This window comes from Monodelphis domestica, chromosome 5 (genome assembly GCF_027887165.1).
Source record: "Monodelphis domestica isolate mMonDom1 chromosome 5, mMonDom1.pri, whole genome shotgun sequence".
In the NCBI taxonomy this organism is placed as follows: Eukaryota; Metazoa; Chordata; class Mammalia; order Didelphimorphia; family Didelphidae; genus Monodelphis; species Monodelphis domestica.
In genome coordinates, this window is record NC_077231.1 from 83706721 (window position 1) to 83723946 (window position 17226).

At 39.0% G+C, this 17226-nt stretch overlaps 1 protein-coding gene across 8 annotated transcripts in view; it reads right to left on the reverse strand.

Moving 5' to 3' along the window:
• The window catches only part of ANKS1B (ankyrin repeat and sterile alpha motif domain containing 1B), a 1427494-nt gene that overhangs the window by 516255 nt on the left and 894013 nt on the right, over positions 1-17226 (reverse strand). The gene's annotated exons all lie outside the window — the stretch shown is intronic.

Consider the following 17226-nt stretch of genomic DNA (forward strand, 5'->3'; position numbering starts at 1 on the left):
GAAGAAACTGGAAACAGGGAGAGTAATCAAGAGATTTTAGCAATAGTCTGGATATGAGATCATGAGGTCATGACTGTAGTAGTGGAAAGCAGGGGATCAATGAGAGAGATGGTGGTGGTTGCAGAAACTAGACGTTGTAATTTACCTCATGTGGGGAATGAGGAAGAATGGAGAGCTGAGGAGGACTCCTAGGCTGTAACCTTCACCCTATGAGGAATCAGTTTTCTCATGTATAAAACTGATGGGGTTAGCCTAGACAATTTCCAAGTTCTCACCCATCAGTGCTAATATTTTTGTAACCGATTGGATCTATCTCTGGAGAATCTATTCTAAATATCTGTGTGAAAATCTATTTTTTCATTTTCATCTTTAATGTGCATCAAATAACCATTAAAAGATAAAACCCAAACTGTTTTGAAATTAAATATTCCCTTTCTACTCTAACCCTCTTTTTACCTTCCCACAGAGTTTTCTTTTCCTTATGGAAGGCAAAAGATGATTTCCATTTCTCTGTACCACTTTCTTACATAATCACTGTCCAGGTCACAACTTCGGATTTGAAAGTCAACTGAAGAATAGTGTTAAGATTACAATATATGGACTTTTCTTCTAAAAATGATTAGAGATGAGAACTCCCAATCCTTAGCATGTCTTAGAGTATTATTTGATATTCTGGATGCAATTCTAAGTTAATTGCTGCTGAAGTTAAAGCAACCACACCCTGGGGCATGCATAAATTCTCATAAAAGTGATCACAATTTTGCTATTTATGGAGAAGCACTGTGGTGTAGCAAATAGATTACTGGATTTGGAGCCAAGAGAGACTTGGCTTAAATCTTGCCTCGGGCACTTCCTAACTTTGTGATGACATTTCATCTCTGACTCAAGGATGTCTAACCAGATCCCTTCGCCACTCAGAGATGGCCACTACACATTTCCAATAGATTCCCATGCCTCTTCTCTCTAGCTGTCTTGTGGTCTTGCCCAGTTAAGACTTAAACCTTTCAGCTCTAGAACTTTTACTATAGGGAACCCTGAGTGCTTCATGGAACCCACTATATATATAGACATATTTCAGCCCTTCTTTATGCCCCTTGGTCATCTCTAGGCAGCTGCCATCCTACTCTGAGTTCTCTGTTGCTATTTTCTCAACCTCCTTAACCCCTTCCTAGTTCTAGAGCACCAATAAAATCACCACTGTCACTGAAAAGAATGTGTTAATCTACCACCCCTCTGGCTCTACTCATCAACCTTATATTTCTAAACAAAATACTCTTCCCTGGCACCACTGCTTTAAAGGGGATGTCCTACTCTTATAACACATGCTCCTTGGGTCCAGGTCTGTCTTTGTTCTTGCCACCTTGTATTTAAGATTCAACACAGTGCTAAACTCATAGTAAACTCTTGAAACACTTTTTCTTTCATTCATATCTGTAAAAAGAGACCACACCTGGCATTCCTAATACTCAGTTTTATAGTGAGGTTTAAATGGGAAAATGGAAGTAAAGTGTTTTGAAAATCGTAAGATATCAGTTATTTCTTACTATTATTATGGTTAGTGGCTTTTTCACCAGTTATATGTTTTTCTCTTTATAAACAAACTAAGTATTTCTCTTTGGGAAAATAGAATGCTTAGGAAAAAAGTTTCTGACTCAGAGAACTCTTGCTTTTGGACACCCTTTAAGAACCCCAAAATACTATGTATGAGTCATGAGAATTCACTGATTATGGCTTAGAGTCCATGGAATGCTACAGAGATCAATGAGATCAAAGGGTCTAACAACATATAAATGTATCTATTATATCTAATTTTCTGAGATAATCTGGATATTATAGGGGAAAATGGTACTAGGTCTTGAGAAGTTTTTTACAAGTATCATATGTAATTTTTATCTATAGCTAACATGCAACAAGGGAAACGAGGAACCTAACTCTGCTGGCAATGCCCAGGTCCTATTAATATATCAAAAATTCCAAATTAGGGGGCAGCTAGGTAGTTCAGTGAACTGAGAACCAGGCCTGAAGCCAGGAGGTTCTGGATTCAAATCTTGTCTCAGTCTCTTCCTATCTGTATGATCCTCGGCAAGTCATTTAACTGCCATCATACAGCTCTTACTGCTCTGCTGCCTTGGAACCAATACACACTATTGATTCTAAGACAGAGGGGAAGGATTTTGAAAAAAAAGATTTCAATGTACTCTATGGCTATAAGTGACATGAGTAATCTTGTCATCTTTATAATGCTTACCTAAGTATATTCATGTATAACCCTGCATTCTATTTGTGAAGGCCCTGAGCCATCGTTCCCCAGTTCTACCATGAAATCGTTGATCTGTGGACATCCCTACTGGACTCTACCTTTGAATGCCAAAAGAGTAAGGACTGGCAACTAAGCAAGCTACTGTGCAGAGACTGCCAACCTCTGAACCAGACCCTCTCTGAATCTCCAGGCACATGCACTCATTGTTGCCAAATACATTTAAATGGATCCTCCATGAGCTAGATGTGAACACATAACCATTACATGGAAGTCAGTTCCATCTGCAGCTATAAAAAAACAAAACAATCAAAGGACCCTTACCCCACATAGCTTCTTCAGAAGGCTTTTTCTGGGTCTCTCCACTACTAGCGATTCCTCCTCTCCTCCAACTTCCATGATTACCTTATTTCTACTTTTTATGCATAGCGTCAACTTATATATGTATATACATATATATATATATATGTATATATATATATATATATATACACATACACAGTATGTTCCTTGAGAGCAGGGATTTTTTTCACTGTTTCTTTTGTACCTCTAGAGCAGTGCCTGACAAATAGGAGGTGCTTAGTAAGTCTTTATTGGTTGATCCTAATCACTTTCTAGGTTCCCCTTCTATCTCAACATCTAACTCTAGGAATAAAATAGGAGCATTCCTGTCAATTTAGTTTTGAACAAGAAGACACATTTATGCAAAGTTTTAAGTTGTGTTGTTCAGTCATCTTCCACTTGTCATGACCCCATTTGAGGTTTTCTAGGGAAAGATTTTGGAGTGGTTTGGCATTTCCTTCTTCAGCTCTTTTGACAGATGAGGAAACTGAAGTGAACAAGGTTAGGTGACTGGTCCAACTGAGGCTAGGTTCAACTCATAAAGATGAGGCTTCCTGACCCCAGGCTAGGTGATTTATACACTGTGGCAGTGTCTAGCTTCTCCCAAAGTTTTAGGTTTACAAAGTGATTTCCCCACAAGAGCATAGATTTAGAATGAGAGGAAACCTTTGAGTTCATCTAATCCATTCTCTTCCATTTTATAGATATGAAAACTGAGTGCCTGAGTACCAAGTGACTTATTTAAAGTGGCAGAGCCAGGATTTGAATCCAGATATTTCATGCCTAAATTCAGGGTTCTTTACACTGGGCTTAGTAGTTAATATTCTCTCTTCCCCCTGATCAAAGTGAGGACAGCTCCTCTAATTCTTTAACTCCTAATCCAGCAAGCTTTCTCCTCCATTCTATAGTATTTCCTGTAACCAATCACACACACACACATATATACAATCATACACACATTATATATACATATATAAACACTAGTTTGTGTATATATAGTATATATTCATATGTGTATATATAAAAATCCATCAATCAATAATCATTTATTTTCTCTCCAGTAATAGATTGTATTTTCCTCTAATTACACATAGAAATAGTTTTTAATGTTTGCTTTCTGACATTTGGCAATCCAAATTCTCTCTCTCTCTCCATTCTCCCCACCCCAAGATGGCAAATGATCTGATTTGGGTTATACCTGTGCAGTCATAGAATATATATTTCCATATTCACCATATTGTGAAAGAAAATACATATTGCACACACAAAAAACCTCCCAAATAAGCATTTCTTAAATGTAAACTGTATGCAAGGTGCTGGGTATATAGGGACAAAAATGAAGGGACTTGCCTTGGTCACAGAGTTATGGGAGGACCAGAAATTTCACAGAGAAGGGAAATGTTGGCTTAGAGTCACACAGGTAAAATTTCAGACCTGACATTGAAACCCAAATCTCTCCTAAATGTAAATCCAACCTTCTTTCCTTGTATTCTGCTGCCTTGGATAGGATTCCCATTCTGGGGTAGCTGATAAACTGGATGGGTCAGCCGTGGCAGGTGGAATATGTCTCTCATTCCACAGTCCCCCTTTAGACCTGGGGAAGTAGTGACATAGGGCAGCTTGCCAGATCCTCCAAAGAGGAAGGTGTTTTAGATTTAGATGCCTGAGAAGTCTAGCAAATGCTTTGACCATGATTCCTGTTCACCCTTGCCCAGTCCTTGAGAGTGTAGGAGGTGTACTGACATTTCTACCTTCAAATACTCGAGATACTAATTAGAATCAATTTAAATGAAATACATTCAAGTCAATAACACATTGATTAAATGCCTACTAAGTGCAAGGTACACATAGCATGAAAAAAAATATTCCGGATCCTGCCCTTGAGTAGTGTTCTTTCCACTGGGGTTGGGGGGAAATATTTCCAGTGTTAGAAAGAGTACAGTGGAAGCAAAGGGGGATGTTGTTGGTTTAATTCAGTTCTGTTCAACACACATACTTTTTTCCATGGCTGTCCAATTCCTAACAGACATTCCCTCCTAACCTGCATCTGTTGGAATTCTTAGCTCCTTCTCTTTAGGGTTCAGCTTACTTATATTCTCTAAGAAACCTTTCTACTTTACCTCCAAATCATTCTATGCCTTCTTTGTTTTCATTGTGATAAACATCTACATATAATGGGGTCTGCTCTAACTGGACTACAACCTCTGTAAGGGTAGGGATTGTTTCAATTTTGTCTTTGTATCTCCAGTGACTAGTACAGTACCTGGAATATATGATACTATTCGGTCACTTTTTGGCCATATTGGACTCTTTGTGATCTCATTTGGTGTTTTCTTGGCAAAGATACTGGAGTGCCATTTCTTCTTCAACTCATTTTATAGATGGGAAACTGAGGCAAGCAGAATTAAGCGATTTGCCCGGGGGGTACATAGCTAGTAAGTATATGAGGCCAAGATTTGAACTTTGGTCTTCCTGGCTCCAGACCCAGCACATAGTAGGTGTTTAATAAGTGTTTATTCAAATAGAAGTTCCTTGAAGGCAGGGAGTGGTACTATGGTAGGTGCATAATGAATACTTGCTGGTTGATTGACTGATGGTAAGGTGGAAGCTTACTACATTATAGTACAGCCCTTTTCTTTCATATCAGATTCCTTCTAAAATATCCCTAAGCACATGGACAAAGCTGTCAAAGGCATGCTTCTTTTTTATCCCTCACATGGGAACAATTTTCAATTCAACAAGCACTTGTGAAGTGTCCAGGGCAGAGTAGTCAGACTGGGTCCCAAAGAAAATATAATATTTAGGTAGTCCCAGATGGAGAAATTACCTCAGATTCAGCAAGACTTGGATTCCAGTTCAATCCCTGGAACACACTGGCTATGCATGACCCTGGTCAAATCCCTTAACTGTTCAGTGCCTCCTGTTATCTCTAAGACCAGAAGTTACAGAGAAATTGTCAACTTGCATGAGTACCAGGGAAGTTTCTCACTTGGAGTTCTATATACCCCACATCCAAAACAACAAAAGATGTGCCCAGCACCATGCTAGGGATTGGTCATCTCTCCTATTAGAATGTAAACTCCTTGAAAGCAAGGATGGTATAATGTTTGCCTGTCTTTTTATTCTCAGAACTTACAATGTCTGTGCACTTAATAATAATGATGATGATGATAACAATAATTAATCAAAATAAATAGTATTAATTAATAATAATATAATAATGTTTAAGAAAAGCTTATTGAGTGACCTTGGGTTCTATGTCTTTCTATGCCTGGCACATGGGAGACACTTGCCTTGGCTTAAGAATGTGCTTGAGGACAGAGTTCTCACAAAGATCACAGAGTTGTGATCTATGCCGAATTTCTTAGCCATCTATACTGGTTGTGCTTTCCTTTGTGCTCCAGTTCTCTCTCTCTCTCTCTCTCTCTCTCTCTCTCTCTCTCTCTCTCTCTCTCTCTCTCTCTCTCTCTCTCTCTCTCTCTCTCTCTCTCTCTCTCTCTCTCTCTCTTCCTTTCTTTCTTTCTTTCTTTCTTTCTTTCTTTCTTTCTTTCTTTCTTTCTTTCTTTCTTTCTTTCTTTCTTTCTTTCTTTCTTTCTTTCTTTCTTTCTTTCTTTCTTTCTTTCTTTCTTTCTTTCTTTCTTTCTTTCTTTCTTTCTTTCTTTCTTTCTTTCTTTCTTTCTTTCTTTCTTTCTCCCTTATGAAATAGAAATGTTAATCTGTGTTGAACTATTTCTTATTGAAATAGAAAGGATGATCTGTGTGACACTATGATGTACCTGGCTTACTAGAGAGAACTGCTAATATGGAGACACACCTGATGGTACTTAGTTACAATGGAGGTAGAGGTACTACAGAGATAGGGAGAGATGGAGCCACAGGGGATACTGCTACAGGAAAATGCACTGGGGTTTGCCTACTGATCCCTATTGATGACTAGTGGATCAATAGTTTTCCTAATCTCCTCCTACCCTCTCTCCCTCCCTTCTCCAACCTCTCCCTCCCAGTTTCTTCTTGAAGCCTTGGGTTTCACCCCCCCCCTACCCCCCCCCAGTGGTGTCAAGCCTTAATTCCTCCAGAGGGAGATAAAGTGTGTTGTTCCAGGGCAAATGCAGAGTCCAGGCATTGCAGAAGGTAGCTTAGCTGTAATCCTCCCCACAGACAGGACAATAGGACTAGATAACCCTTCAAGGCTCCATGTGTGTAGTAGTAAATCCCAAGCTTCAATCCTTTGTGGACAAATGGGAAAAACCCAGTTGTTAAGCTCATTAAGAAATGCTTCAGTAGGCTGCAGAGATCATTAGCCTATAGGCTAAATCACCCTTGCCACAGGGGCAGAAAGCACAGCTTCTTTCTGACACACAGAAGGGACATAATGGGGTTGTCATCTCATACTATCTGCTGGGAGTGTACCGACACAAGAGCTACTGCACATGCATGCCTGTGTGTGTGTGTGTGTGTGTGTGTGTGTGTGTGTGTGTAAAAATCACGTCTCCAAATCAATCGATTCCGCAGGCTGAGGAGGGCATTTGCAGGAGCATCCTTTCATTTCTTCCACAACATTTAATAAGTACAGAGAACTGTGGGGGAGATGCAAAGTTTTAGAGAAGTTATCACCTTTACCTTAAGTAACAACAATTCGATTACCTTTAAATGTTTCACACGTGTGCCTCAGAATTACCCTATGGGGTTGTTGCAATTATTAGTCTTATTTTACAGATGAGGAAACTGAGCCAGACAGAATGATTTTAAGTGACTTGCCCAGGGTTTTACAGCTAGAGAATATCTGAGGCAACTTTTGAGCTCTATTCTTCCTGACTCATGATCAAAGGGCTAGAGTTATAGAAGGAACCTCAAAGGCCTGATAGTTGTTTTTAGAGATGAGGAAATTGAACCTCAAGGAAGTTAAATGACTTGCTTAGGGTCAGAGAGCCAGCCCCAAGGGCAAAATTTGAATGCAGCTCCCCTGCCTCCAGAGCCAGTGTTCCTTTTGCCTCCTTAACTTTTTTTCTTCTTCAATGACTCCAAGTCCTGAATTCTAGAGGGCTCTGGACTTAGAGTTAGGAAAACCTGAGTTCAAATCCTGTCTCAGACACTAGCTGTATCTGCTACAGCTCTCCATCTGCAAAATGGGGGTACTATTAGCATCTTCCAGAGTTACTGAGAGGATCAAATGAGATCTCTGTAAAAAACTTTGCAAACCTTAAAGTAGCATATAAATGATATCTGTCTGATGATGATGAAGATGCTATGGGGATGAAGTAACTTCCCCAGTTCCCAGAGATAGTTATTTTCAGGGGTGGAACTTGAACCCAGATTTTAGGATTTCTAGAAACAGTGACATTTTCACTGTACTGCTCTTTCCTTCAGGTCAAAGCTAGGACCAGGTATTTGGGGGTTCTTAATTTGAATTAATAGTAAAAGCTGTGAGAAAAGATGGATGCTTCATCTCATCCCTCACAGGAGGAATACTCTACTGAGGAATCCACTGAATCCTGAGGAACTTCCCTAATTTTCACATTTTCTTTTCAGATCCCACACTCTCTCCCTCCCACTTCCCCTGCCCTCCATTTGAGAAAACAAGAAAATGAAACTCCTGTTAAGAAAGAAAAGCAACAGCTCGGGAAGAGGATGGAAGGTGGTGGCAAAGAGAAGTTTCTTGAAGGAAGGGACTGCTTTTCTGTCTCTGTAGCTTGAAAGTAGGGACTTCATGCTTGTTAAATGGAGAAAGGAAACAGAGGATGGAGAGTGAGAAGTAAAGAGCGGCCAGAAGACCCGGAAGGCAAGTGAACGGAGCCTTTCAAGAAAGGTCACTGAGAAGAAGGATGGAGTCAAAGAAATAGGATGTGACAAGAAGCAGATCATTGCTGACATTTAAGAGAGCAGTTTTCCTAGAGAGAGAGGGAATTCAGTTTCCAAGAGTTGAGGATGAATTCAGTAGAAGGAAAATATGCTGCATTTGGGAAGTTTGCCGATATGATTTAATATAAAATGTTTGGCTAGATACTGATGATACAAAGACTTTATTATTATTATGATTATATTGTTAATGGTATGGTCCTGGTCTTTAAGGTGCTTAAAATCTAGTGGTTTCTAATATGGTTTTCCCCTTTTGCTAGGATTAACTCCCTCTTGAGTTTGCCCTCATTTTCTTTATATATCTACTTAGCATTTATTTGTCTGAAAAATGGAAAAAAGCTCTGATTAAGCCTGCTTCTGTTATTTACTACCTGTGTGATCCTGGGTGAGTCATTTGAACTTTCTGGACTTTAAATTTCTTGTATGTAAAATGTAGGAGGTGGACTGAGTAGTCTCTCACATCCTCAGATGTACGTCTACAGCTACATTTCTGGTCCTCTCATTCCTTCTTCCCCAATGTGTAAGTTTCTTGGGAAAGAGTTTGTTTCTTTTCATGTTCTTTTTGTCCCCAGTGCCCAGCACACAGTAAACATTTAATAAATGCTTGCTGAACTTGATGCCAATGGAGAGAAAGAACAATTGCAAAAATTCTTCAAATCAGGATGCACTAGAAAAAGGATCTGGACAAGTTTCTAAAAGGAAAAATTGCTTTTCCCGTCTTATAAGCAGAGACAGAATCCAGGTAGTTTATCTGATAAACTGAAAACCAATTAAATGTTCAATAATAAGGCAAACAAGAGGCAGAGTTGTGCAGTGGATAGAGAGCTGACTTTTAACGCTGGGAAGACTTGGATTCGAAGGTCTGCCTTTGACACATACTGGCTTGTGTGACTGTGGGTAAGTCACTTCAACTCTAGAATTGTATTGAGAACATTATGTCAGCTCTCAAGATATTTACTAATGATGTAGCATTTACTTTAATGCATCAGCATTTAATTGACATCCCTTCCAGGTAGAAGAATGAGAAGCCTGTGAACAGTCTCCCCATTGCTCCCTGAATTCCCCCCAATGTGCTGAGCCCATGCCTAGATCATCCTCCCATCTCCTCTGCTCCATGGAAGACCTAACTCTTTTTGAGGGCTCAGTTCAAGGGCAGCCTTTCCCGAGTGTCCACTGTTTCCTTTCTCTTCCCCCTGAAATGACTTTGTATTTTAGATTTTTTTTTTGGTTGTATTTCTTCTTCTCTGGACCTGCTGTCTCCCAAGAGAGCATAGGCTCCCTGGGGGCCTGGTTTCCTCTGGGTTTCCCTTTTGTCTTCATGTTCACGATGCCCAAGTGCCTGATACATTGACGGTGCATATTAAGTGCATGGTAAGATAATTAACTGGTTCCCCCTCTAGCCCTAACACCAGCATCACAGTACTACAAGTCTGACTACATCAATGATTTCCATACCATCTCCTTTCTAAATGGACCGACTTCTTGCATTCCCTTTTATTGTACAACCATCTCCGCCATGTCACAAACTCCTGGCCTACTGCAGCTAACTGAATAGAAGAGAGTAATTCCTACCAGTGTCTATCTTTAATATTGTACTTCTACTTTTGGAAAGCCCTAAAATATGAAGTAACAAGTCATAGGAATGTTTCTGCTGGGCACGTTATTAGACCGATTTTACAGATGAGTAAGCCAGATCATTGAGGAGAAAGATGAGAGTCGAGTCAGCAGAGCAGCCTTCTTTAATGCATACACGCCATGGTTAGGCTGTTCCCTCTCTCTGCTGTAATTAAGCTACTGACTCCCTCCTGGGCTGAATTGAGATAGCAACACCTCTCAAATGCCAATAATTACAAGTGAGTTTTCACAACTAGAAGCAAGAACCTAGAGGTGGGCTTTCTCTTCTTTTCTTTTTTTTTTAAATGAAAGTTTTTCTTTTCAGATCTTTATCTTCCCCCCCCCCCCCCATTTCCTCTGCCCTCTAATTGAGGAAGTGAGAAAAAGAAATCTTTGGTATGAGCATGTATAGTCAAGCAAAACAAATTCCTGCACTGGCTATGTACCTGTGTGCATATCCATGTGTAAATATATTTATATGCTGTTGTTATAGTTCAGTCATTCAGTGATGTTTGACTTTTTGACCATGTGGGTTTTTCTTGGGCAAAGATACTAGAGTGTTTTGCCATTTCCTTCTCGTGTATTTATACACACAATGTACATATCACATACATGCACACACATGTATATAACATGTCTCTCTCTATATGCAACCTGAGTCCATCCCCTCTCTGTGAGGAGATGAGGAACACGTTTTAATGAGAGTACTTGGAATTGTGGTTGGTCATTGTGTTGATCAAAGTTCCTAAGTCTTTTAAAGTTGTTTATCTTTATAATATTGCTATTATTATATATATTGTTCCCCTGGTTCTCCTCACTTCACTTTGTATCTGTTCATATAAGTCTTCCCAGGTGATTCTAGAAGCAACCTCAATCATTCTTTCCAGCACAATATTTTTATTACCTTCATATTACTGTAGCTTGGCCAGCCATTCTCCAGTTGACAGGCATCCCTTCCATTTCCGATTCTTCACCATCATGAACAGAGCTTCTGTAAACAGTTTTATACTTTTGGGCTCTTTTCCTCTTCATTTCATCTCTTTCAGGAAATAAACCCAGTAGTGGTGATCACTGGGCCAAATGGTATCCATGGTTATTTTTGAGCATAATTCCCAACTGATTTCTGGAATGGCTGGGCCAGTTCTCAGCTCTATCATCAAAGCATCAATGGGTCTACTCTCCCACAGCTCTTCTGATATTTGTCATTTCCCTTTTTTTGTCCACTTTGTCTAATTTTTGGGTTTTGGGTCGAACCTCAGAGTTATTTTAACTTGTATTCCACTAATTATTAGTGATTTTGGAACATTTTTTGCATATGGTTATTGATGACTTGGATTTCCTTAAAGGCATTTGATTTTCACTACAACTCTGGGAGGAAGGTGTCATTCTTCTTCTTCTCATTTTTCAGATGAGTAAACTGAGGCAGAGGGAGGAGAAATAACTTGTCCAAGGTTACATAGTATATGTTTGAGGCAGAATTCAAACTCAGGTCTTCCTGAATTCAAGTTTATCACTGTTTCTGTCTTCCTTCACTGCACTCAGTACATTCAAATAATCTAATGGATGCAGGATCTCATCAATACTGATACTCCTTCCAGGTATGCTGGGGGCCAACCCAACAAAACCTACCCATCTTGCAGAGGTCTCTTCAATGTCCTTCCATAAGTTTGCAGTGAGGAGGTACCAGTATATGCTGGGGACCTTCCTTGGGTTCTCTTGACATTCTCTGGATACCCATGGGTTATTCCTCTTCCTTTATTCCTACTCTGTGAATGACCCATCTAAAAATTGGGGAGGGGGTATGTATTTTTTCCTGTTTTAGAAGGAGTTGCAGCCTAGGTAGCCCTTTGAGTAATATGGAATCTTGATTATCTGGCATTTAGTATGACTTGCCCAGCCTTCCCCTCTGGGGATGGGTATGTATGGAAGAATCTCTTTTCCTCTTACTTTTTACAAGTTTAATTTGGGATTTGAATACTGATGTTTTATCAAGACATTTAACAGAGCCTATTACTATACCAACCTCTGAGGATGTTCTCTGTGCAGAAAATTTATGGCATTACAGTGAGGGGAATCAGGTCCATTAATGTGTAAAATGCATATGAAAGACTGGAGAAAGAGTAAGTTTCAATTTAATGCCTCATCATTTTAATTCGTATGCAGACACAGTGGATAGAATGTAGGGGTTGGAGTCAGGACAACTGGTAATATAACCCAGGGCAAGACACTTAACCAGTCTCATCCTCTATTTCCTCGATTGCAAAATGGGATAATAATTGGTTTTCAGTCCTGTCTCACTCTTTGTATCTTCATTTGGGGTTTTCTTGGCAAAGATATTGGAGTGAATTGTCATTTCCTTTTCCAACTCTTTTTTTACAGATAGGGAAACTAAGGTAAACAGGATTAATTGACTTGTCCAGAGTCATACAGCTTGTAAATATCTGAGGCTGGATTTAAACTCATGACATGTCTTCTTGACTTTAAACCCAGTACTCTAGCCATGTACCACCTAGCTGTTCAGGATAATAATAGTGCTTAAAATGAATAATAGCTAATATTTACACAATGCCTTAAGGTTTGCAAACGACCCTTACAATAATCTTGAGAAAGGGGTAATAATTATGATCCTCATTTTAACAATGATGGAACCAAGGCAGAGGTTATGTGACTTACTCAGGGTCCTACAGGTAATAAGTATATGAATCCAAATTCAATCCCAGGTTTTGTCTTCATAATTCTGTACCCTGGGTCATCTAGTTGCTACCCCTAAGAGTGGTTGTGAAGATCAGGTGGGATAAACTAAAGCATTATATAAGAGTTTTAAAAAATGAATCTCAGTTTAAAAATGAATGAGGTTTTTGGACCACTGTATAATGAAGATGATGATGATGATATTATATCAATGGATGTCTTGCAAGAGCCCTGTGGCTTATCTATGGAGTCTGTGGATTCCCTTTTCCTTGACCTTTAGATGCTCCCATAGTTTGGAATCTTATTGACATGCACACTTGCTCCATTTTGGCCAGTTGGCACCCTATCCATCTTTTCTAATTCTACTGCATCTCATCTCTATCTCTCCAAGCATTTTTCATGGGGACCAACTCAACATTATTTGGGTACCAGTGTACCTCCTAGGCATCATATTCAGGAGTCAGTATTCTTTATTTGCTCAGGCTAGCCTGCCCATTTTCTGGTTATGCATTTCTAGGATAATATCTTCTATTGTTTGTGTGCAATTGATCATTGTTAATATGCTATTGCAGATGGAAGATAGGTGGTTCACTGGATAGACTGTTGGAACAGAGTCAGGAGGACAGGAGTTCAATACCATTTGAATTCTCTCAAAGTCAGTTCTTCATCTATAAAATGAGGGAGATAAAAACACCAACCTCGCTGAGTTGTGAAGAGAAAACTGTAATTATTTATGAGAACACAAGTCATTCCCCAATTGATAAATGATCAAAGGCTATGAACAGGCAGTTCTCAGATGAAGAAATTAAAGCTATTTTTGGTCAAATGAAAAACTGTTTTAAATTGCTATTAATTAGAGAAATACAAATTAAAATCTGGAAAAAACATAATTAAAATAATAAAAATTAAAATATATGATAAAAACTGTCATTGTAGTCTAATTGTAGGATAATACATGCACTCAAATAATTAAAAGACTCAATTGTTCCATTTAAAAGATGATGACATTGATATGAATAGAACTCAAGTGACTTATCCAAGATCCCACAGCTAGTTAGTGCCTAAGGCAGGATTTGAAGTCAGACTTTTTCAGTTACAAATCCAACACCTATTATTCATGACTTCTTCTGCCTATTTGTACTCACATGACTTTTAGAGTACTTTCAAATTCTAACCAAACAAGTGCATAGAGATCCCTTATATACATCTCTCTCACCTTATCTCTCACATAAATTCATCTGAATAAGGTTTTTCATTTTAAAAGACATTGTAAAATGCCCAACATGTGAGAAGGATTGTACCAGCTCTCAACTGATGATCCCAGGGCTCTAATTTCAGCTCTTTCACTTTCTACATGTTGATCTCCCTGGGTTCCAGTTACTTCACCTGTAAAATGGATACCTTCTGAGGTCCCTGCCAGCCTTTAGTGCTATGACACTATTACTTAGAAAATAAATCCAAGCCATCTTGTCTGATTCCTACTAGTTAGGTGACCTTGGGGATGTTACTTGTCTTCCCTAGATCTCACTTTCCTTACATGCAAAATGAAGAGGTGGTATCGACTAGATGGCCTTTGAGGTCTATCCCTGTCCTAGATCAATGAAATTATGAATTGTCTGAGGCAAATAAAGGCTCGACAAACTCACTCAGATTACACAGTTACTACAGTTATTGAGTGTCAGAGGCAAGATTTGAATAGAGAGCTTCTTGCCTCTGAGCCTGGTTATATTGATCTTCTATTCTATTGCCTTTCAAATGAACTCAAAGATTCTTAGTGACTCACTTTTATAGAATAGTGCAGAAAGTGCTTTCCTTACAAGCAATCTAGTGTAAATATTGCCCCAATTTTATGGTTCTGTGGTTCAGCAAGGGGAAGTAACTTGTTCAAGGTCATAGAGCCAGTAAGCATCATGGCCAAGATTCAAACCAATGCCTTCTATTCCCAATTTCAGTCCTGGGAGGTACCTTAATGACCACCCAAGTCCAACCTCCATATTTGACAGATGAGGAATCTGAGACCCAAAGTTACAGGGAGTAATTTGCCAAAGGTCACTTAGAAAGGAAGCAGCCAAGGGGCAGGTAGGTGGCTCAGTACCTTGAGAGTCAGGTCCAGAGATAGGAGGTCCTGGATTTGAATTTTACTTCAGACATTTCCTAGCTGTGAGACCCTGGGCAAGTCCCTTAACCACTATTATCTAGACTTTGTCACTCTGTCACTTCTGTCTTGAAACCATAATATAATATTAATTTCAAGATGTAAGATAATGGTTTAAAATAAAAGGAAGGAAGCAGTCTTAAATTCTGTGCCAAATAAGTGGTCTAAGAGGTTAAGTTCTACAGGCATTCTGAGGAGGGCAAGCTTATTGAGGGATGAGGATTGAGTAGGGTGTTGGAAGATTAATATAGTCTGGGAAGGTGAAGGTGAAAACAGTAGGCATTCTGGGATAGGGTGGGTGAACAAATGGCATGAGCAAAGACATGGAGGCAAGAATGATCACAGATGCAAAATTGGGACACAAATGCACTACTGGTAGAGTTGTAAATTGATTCAACCATTTGGAAGGCAATTTGGAATTATGTCCAAAGGACTTTAAAAGAATGCCTGCTCTTTGATCCAGTCATATCACTACTGGGTTTACACCCCAAAGAGATTTAAGAAAATGGGAAAGGTTCTATTTGTACAAAAATATTTATAGCTGCATTTTTTGTGGTGGCAAAAAATTGGAAAATGAGGGGGTGTCCCTCAATTGGGGAATGGTTGAACAAATTGTGGTATATGTCAGTGATGGAATACTTTTGTGTTGTAAGGAATGATGGACTGCTTGATTTCTATAAGAAATGGAAAGACCTCCATGAACTGATGCAGAATGAAATAAGCAGAACCAGGAGACCATTATATACACTAACTGAAACATTGTGGGATGATAAAATGTGAGTGACTTTGCTACTAAAAGCAATGCAATGATCCAGGGCAATCCTGAGGCACTTATGAGAAAGAATGCTCTCCATGTATTGAAAAAGCATGGTTGGAGAAGAAATGCAGAAGAAAACATGATTTATCATTTGTTTATATGAGAATATGATTTGGGGTTTTGGTTTTAAAAATGAATGATATGGAAAAAAAGAATGAACACAGATATTATACATGGTGGTAGGAAAAGGAAGAGCAGTGAGTAAATTAATTTGCTTGGGATGATAGGATAATAAAAAAGAATGTTGTCATATTCAACTCTTTGTGACTCCATTTGGGGATTTTTTTGGGGAAAGATACTGGAGTGGTTTGCCATCCTCCTGTGGCTCACTTTATGGATGAGGAAACTGAGGCAAATAGGGTTAAAATAAGTCTTCCTGATCTGAGGCTTATTGCTCTAACTACTATACCAACTAGCTGCCTTAATGAAGAATAGTGGGAAATAAGATTGGAAACATATGTAGAACCCAGAAGTCCCTTAGATCACAGAATCACAGATTTTTAGAATTTGAAGAGACCACAATGATTATCTAGAACAATCTAGGCTCAAAAGGAAGTCTATAATACTATATAATATATAGAATATATAGAATACTATAAAAACTATAATACTCCCAATAAGTCATCATCTAAAATGTGTAGGAACCCAATACTTTCCAAGTTAGTTCCTTCACTTTTTTTAAAGATCCTTACCTTCCATCTTAGAACCAATACTATATATTATTCTAGGGCTGAAGTATCTGAGGTCAAATTTGAACCAAGGACCTCCCATCTCCAGGCCTAATTTTTTATCTACTGAGCCACCTAACTGTCTCCTGGCCCTTCACTTTTGAACCATTCCAAATCTTAGGAAATTTTCCCTGATATCCATCCTGAACATGCCTTTTTGCAACCCTTACGCACCATTGTAGTTCTGCCCTCTAGGGACAAATGGCACAGCCACAGAATATGGGTATTATAGCATTTGAAGATTTGGATGGGACATCACCAGTCATCTAAACCAAACCCTTCACATGAGAAATCTCATTAGAAAATACTCCACAAGTGGTTGTCTAGTTTTTGTTTGAAGACTGCTATAAGAGGAAATACATGATCTCTCAAGGTAGTCCATTCTACTTCCTGATCCTTTTAATCATTAGGAAGTTTTCTTGATATGAAACCTTAACTGGTCTCTAATCTCTTGAATCTAAACTCTTGTTCCTATTATAACCCTTCAGATTCCTGAAGGCAGCTATCATGCCCCTTTCTTGGCCTTCTCTTTACCAGAGTAAGCATTCTTAGTCTCTTTAGGACATCTTTGTATGACACCTTGAAGTAGGTTTTGTTTGAAATTCCAGAAATGAGTAGAGATGTGGCTTTATGGATGGGTAACAGAAGCAAACTCCTTTAGGCTGCTCTTGGACTGAAGCCATATCGCTGATGGTGCACCTGTGTGTGTGTGTGTGTGTGTGTGTGTGTGTGTGTGTGTGTGTGTGTGTGTGTGTTTCAAAATGAC